The following is a 6,499-nucleotide window of genomic DNA, read 5'->3' as shown; positions in this document are numbered from 1 at the left end:
AGATTCAAGTGAGGTCATTTTGCCTAGGCCTAGTACACCTATATAAGTGATTTTAACCCTTTAAACTCACCATTCAAGACATTATTTCCAAAACCCCAAAAGAATCTCAAAGTTCTTCTCTCAAATATTTCTCTCTCTAGAACTTGAAGAAGAAGAAAGAGTTCAAGCTAGGATCAAGGTCAAGTCTCCAATCCTCAAGCATTTGTGGGATTTTTAATCAAGGTATGATGGATTTTCATCCATGGAATCCTTTCATCTATGGAGCCCCCATGATTTCCCCAATTTAGAAAAAGAATTTTCCAATTCTAGTTAGGGTTTCTTCTAATATTATGGGTTTTGATCCAATTGAGTGGATTATGATTATTTATGATTGAATTGATAGTAATACATGCTTTTAGGATGAATTTACATGTACCCATGCCTAAACCATGTCTAGAAAGATGAAATTTATGTTAATGGGTTTTATGCCATGAAAGGGGAAATTGAGGATTTAGAGGTAATCTTCTAGGATTGATGAAATACATTGTAGATTGCTTGAGAGTTAAACATATAGACATGAATTGAATGAGATTAAGGTATGCATGATGAATCATGATTAGTAGTGCTTGAGATTGGGGGCTATATGATGAAATATGATTAGATTGATTGAGATTGAAGCATATAGACATGAATTACTTAAGAGTAAAGCATATAAACATGAATTGATTGAGATCAAGTATATATGATGAATTATGACTTGTAGGCTTTGAGATTAAGATTGCCTTGGGACTAAGGCATGTATGATGAATGATAATTAATAGGGCTTCTAGAGTAAGGCTAATATGATGAGTTATTACTAGGATGGTTTTGAGAGTAAAGCCTATTTGATGAATTAAGATTATTAGGGCTTTGTGAGTAAAGCTTATATTATAAATGTTGATTGGTAGATAGAATTATATTGTTGTGGAAGGATTTACCTACATGACCTACTCTATTAATGCATGAATGTATAAATGTGAAAGGTTTTCTCACATAGAATGATTCTAGGTTGAAAGGCTTGCCCACCTAAAATGAATCTAAGTCAAAGGACTATGAGATGTGATGAGGCTTCAGGTGATTCCACAAGACCTTTATATGAGAGGGATGTGAGGTGATCTCATATATTCCTAAGTTGAGAACAAGAGGTGATTACCCATGTCATGTGATGATGAATGCGAGGTGACTATCCTTATTATATAACTTCAAGAAACAAGGCAAGAGGTGAATACCCATTAGCCTTTATACCAAGGACATGGAGGTGAGTACCTATGATCCTTATAAAATGATGTGGCGAATACCTATATCATATAATGTGGGGCATGGAGGCGAATACCTATGATCCTTATAAAATGATGTGGAGGTGAATACCTATGTCATATAAAAGTGAACATAGAGGCGAATACCTATGATTCCCTAAAATGGACATGGAGGCGAATACATATGGCTATACTAATAAAACAAGAGGTGAATACCCATTAGCCTTTATAATAGGTATAGAGGTGAATCCCCATGTCTTTAAAAGTAAAGCAAGAATAATGTGAATGATGTAAGAAGAATGAATTGTTTGGATTGTTGTTAGATTAGCCTTCCATGAGATGTATAACTAGATGTGATGACCCAAGTCTTGACTAATGATAAGTGAGGCTAATTCAATAAGTACTCATCTTATGATATGATGATTTATGTGCATTGACTATGCATATGACTTATGTTATTATCTCTTATGCTTATGGATTATGTCTTATGCTAACTAATGTTTATGTTATGCTTATGATGTTTTAGATGGTTTGAGACAAGGTGTAATAGACTTCCGCTTAGTTTTATGAAACTTTGATGTTATGTAAAATATTTTAAATTTCTGTTCATTTCTATTACTTTATGTTATGATATGCTAAGAGGCTTGTATGAGGCCTCTCGGAGTCTTGTACGCCTTGTTACATCTAAGAGGTACCCTTTAGTCGTGACAAACTTGATAATCAGAACACAAGGTTTAAAATGATTATAAGATGTCTCAAAACCACGTCTAGTAGAGTCTTGTTCATAAGTGTGAAGCGCGCCATATTTATGAATGAGAGGCCATGAGATGCTTAGGAAATTTCACTTCTTCATTACTCTAAGTCGTGCCATAGAGTTTAACTCTATAAGGTCTTTCTCATAATCCTTACCCAATGGTCTACATGATATGACTACTACAAGGGCAAATGCTAGAAGGAATGAGGAAGACAATGTGGAGCAAAAAGTTCCTCTACAAGCTCCTCCTCAAGCTCCGGTTGACCCTTTGGCTGAGAATGTGACAAATGTGGAGTTTACGACAACTTTTCAAGTATTGGCTCAAGACGTGACGGCCTAAGCCAATAGAGAGGTGGTAGCCCCCGTGAACCCAAATGTGGGTACGACGGCGTCAAGAGTGGGGATTTTATGAGGATGAACCCTCCAGAATTTTATGGCTCCAAAATGGAGGAAGATCCTCAAGAGTTAATGTTGACACCCAATTTTGACCATCCGCAATATAAATTAATCATCGACCTCCTTCAATTTCAAATGATTTAAAATAATTAGTTTTATAAAATTTCAAAATAAATAGTAATATAATATAGTTTGCAAGTCATTTTAAATAGTTTGTCATTTTTTATAAATTTTAGATAATATATATGCTCTATATAATTATATATAATTAGTATATTTTATAAATATTCAAAAAATCATCTCAAAAAGATTTTATTTGAATTAGTTAGTTTAAAATTATGTATATAATTTTAAATTATCTAGTTTATAGTTAAATTAATTATTTTATTTTGTTAAGATTAAGAAGCTCGTAAATTAATTGTGTTAATTCTTAACTAAGTTTGGCTATGTTTTTAATTCCAATTGACTATAATTTAAATTCATATGGTCAAATCTTAAATTTGATTCCCAACCACAATTTAGTTTTATCCTAAACTCACTTCTTTAAGACCAAGTTTTGGGCCTGTTGGTATCCAGCAGCCCGTTACTGCCTCTTCTTCCAAACACAGTATCCCAATCAACAAATACTAATCAGCAGCCCACTCCAATTTCCATATACCCACAATAACTCAGCACATTCATTTTTACAACAACAATACTCACATATGTACAACCCATAATACACGCATACAATACCAGTACGCGACCCATGCATCTTCTTCTTCCTTCACGAAACCAGACGACCCCACCCCGTTCTTCTTCTTCCAGACGCAACTCAGAAATTCCAGCAAATTCGGAAATCTCATCCAACTACCCTGCAGAGCCCATAACTTAGCAGCCTAATCGATCACGTCGCTGCCCCTCTTCCCCCTTTTCAAAGATTTTCAAAATCCTTTCACTGTTGATCTGGGAAAGGAGGAAAGAAATTCGAAATTTTTGTTTGAATTTCTCCAACGGATTTCCCTCCTAAATCGCCCCAACTTTTCCTATAAATAGTTCCCCATGCTCAAGGGACGGGGAGAGGGAGTTTTTTTTTTTTGAGTTTGGGTTCTTTGGCAAATACTCGTTTACATTTAAGAAATTTCAAAGCTATTTTCTAATTCTAAGCTCTGAAAAAAGTTACATCTGAAGTCACTTCAAATTTCTTGGTTTGCTGCTCGAGGCGAAGTTGTGTGAGAAATTGCTCTCTTTTTAGCTCGTTGTTGTCCAGTCGCTGCTCCGAAAAAGGTATACTTCCTTATTCTGTTATTAAGTCATATTCTGGATTGTAATTTTAGTTCACTGTCAGCAATTAATTTAATTTAATGCCTTGTTATTTTGGCTACGTGTGGTTGTATTAGCTTTTAAGGGATATACACTATTTTCCTCTGTTTGTTTGGATTCAAAAATGATTTGTATGTGACATCTTCTCATCCTTCTACTCTGTTTTCAGCTTCATTCGTCAACTCTTGGCTAGTTATTCTTAGTACTATTGGGTTTTCATATGTTAGAATTTAATTGTGTTCATAATTTTAGCTGAGAATGTTTTTCCCTTGTGTCTACTGTTATGAAGTATTATGATATTAACATAAATATTTTAGCGGGTATTTCTATCTATAAATGACGAATCGATCTTAATGCGAACTTAGTTATTGCCCTTTTCTTTTACCAATTCTGATATGCTCTTCTATAATATTTCTAATTTAAATTTTGCATTATGGTTCAAGGTCATACAGGCCTCGATTTATTTTCGATTTTTCCTTTCATGGTCTACTGCTTTTGGCTGCCCAGATTTTACCTTTGCATCCATGATCAGCTTGTCTTAATAAATTGTACATAACAAGGCATATTAGTTTATAGTTTGTCGCTAGCATGATTATAGATCAGGTCTTGTTCAAGTGCAAATTTCTGCACGAAAGGGTGAATCTATTTATCTTGGTGTTGAGAATGTACAGCAGCTTCCATTTCTCTGTCTATTAGCAATGGTTAAAAGCTTGCTTGTTCATCTCTTGTTGATTAAGTTTATTATGGAAACTATAGAATAAAAGACAAGAACAAGGAATAAAATTGTTGTTTGCTACGGATTAGTGGAAGGTAGCTCCGTCCTAATCACTTTGATCTATGGAATCATTGACAGGTTGATGTTGGCTAGGTTATTTTGCTTTTACTGTGTTGTTAGCATTTATATATAACTAGTATAAAAGCATGTTGGCCTAGTAAGCTAGACATAGGATATTGGTCTAGTTGTTTTCACTATGAAATTACTCCAAAGCTCCTTTCTATTTACATGATATTAGTTAACATGTGTGCTAGTTGAGTGTCATCATTTTTGTGCTAATGAGTGTTTGCTAACATCTGGAAGGCCAGATTTCTTGTTTTCATAGAAATTTTCAGTTTTGATCCCCTTACAAATGACATGAATGAGTATTAATCGTTATTATCATTTTGTTGCATGTGATACCATCCGAGTCTTCTTGGACTTCATCCTTCCCTCACTTCCTGTGATTTGTTAGCACTCATTTGGCTTAATTTCCAATTACCTATATATGCTTAATTCCCTGGAAATGGTATCCATGACCAAATGGTTCTTAAAATAGTAGCATGACACATTTATTTGTTAATTGTTTGGTCTCATGTGATTATGTTAATATTAGAGTATTGTAATCTTATTTGAAGAGTATGACTATGGCTCTGGTTAAATGTGTTAATCTATCTTAAGGCCTTGTGCTAGTTTTTAATAATCTGCCTTAGCCTTTGCTTCTGAAAACAAAAGAGTTGATCTTTTGGCTTAGCTTAGTTGTGTTCCTTTCATGCCATAGCTATTGTTTTCCACCCAATTTCGATTTTAGCGTCTTTTTTAGAGCAAGATCGATCATGCGGTTTCATCTTATATTGATTAGCATGAGCATAATATTTATTTGTCCAAGCTTTTAATGCTCATTGCGTTGCTACCGAAAATTGCCGGCATTGTGAGATTGGTTTGTATATTGCTGTTGTATGTCCCTATTTTGTCTTAGCTTGATTTTTGTACTGATACGCTAGTTAGCTTGTGTTTATGTTCATTTCTTTTCAATAAAAGTATTTAATTTGCTTTGTTATTGATGACCTGATGTATTTCATTTTGTTTAAACACTGTTTTCAACTCATTCGTCACTATTTAGCATAACTTAATTTGATCAAGTCCATGCTATGATTGATGCCCCACTGCCTCAATTGTATGACATGGTTTCTATATACATATATATGTTTCCAACACCTATAATTGTTCTTAAATCAATACATGTTTCACTTGTTACTTACAGATGCTTAACGTAATATATTAATGCATGTATTATAGTTCATTAGATGCTTCTTGTAATGTGTCTCTCACCATAGCCGTGAATAATTATGAATTGTGTAAATTACCATTCTAATTCTTATCGTTTTGTTTTTCCTGCATGAATCTCTTGTTCTGAGTCCAATTTGGAACTCTCTCCTTCACTCCTTGCATCTCGAGCTGGGTTGAAACCCAACACTCCTCTTTTTTATCGAGTCGGTTGTCATCATGTTCAAGTTTTGGAAGCGGATGGACAGGGGTACAAGGTTGTAGTCGAAATACAAGCCTCCAAAAGTCCTAAGATGGACAGTATACATTCAATAGGTTGTATACATGTCGTATACAACTGATATATGAGCCAAAAATGCGAAAATATAGAGATAAGGTAAAATACAGGTGTTTGGGAGCAGAAGATACATGGAAAGAGCTGATATACAGCCAGTGTATACAAAAAGGGGATTGGTTTAAAGGCCGAAGTTTGCAGCGAAATTAGCCCAAGAAGGGGCCCAATTTCATTATCTCTTTTACTTTTCTAATTGTTTGATTATGTTTTGGCTAATCTTATTTAACTCTAACTTTAAATAACTTAATTAGATTCCCCAAAAAGATGAGTCATTTTCTTTGTGTTGGTTTATTTTTAATACATTTCACTTGTTGTGTTCACTTATTTTATTAATCAAAATATTGGTCGAATTTTGTATTTTAATTAAGTTAAATCTTTGTTCTTAAAAAGATATGTCC

This window comes from Solanum tuberosum, unplaced genomic scaffold, assembly GCF_000226075.1.
Source record: "Solanum tuberosum cultivar DM 1-3 516 R44 unplaced genomic scaffold, SolTub_3.0 scf00251, whole genome shotgun sequence".
NCBI classification, from domain to species: Eukaryota; Viridiplantae; Streptophyta; class Magnoliopsida; order Solanales; family Solanaceae; genus Solanum; species Solanum tuberosum.
The sequence above is the reverse complement of the archived record's forward strand: the minus strand, read 5'-3'. Positions refer to the sequence as shown.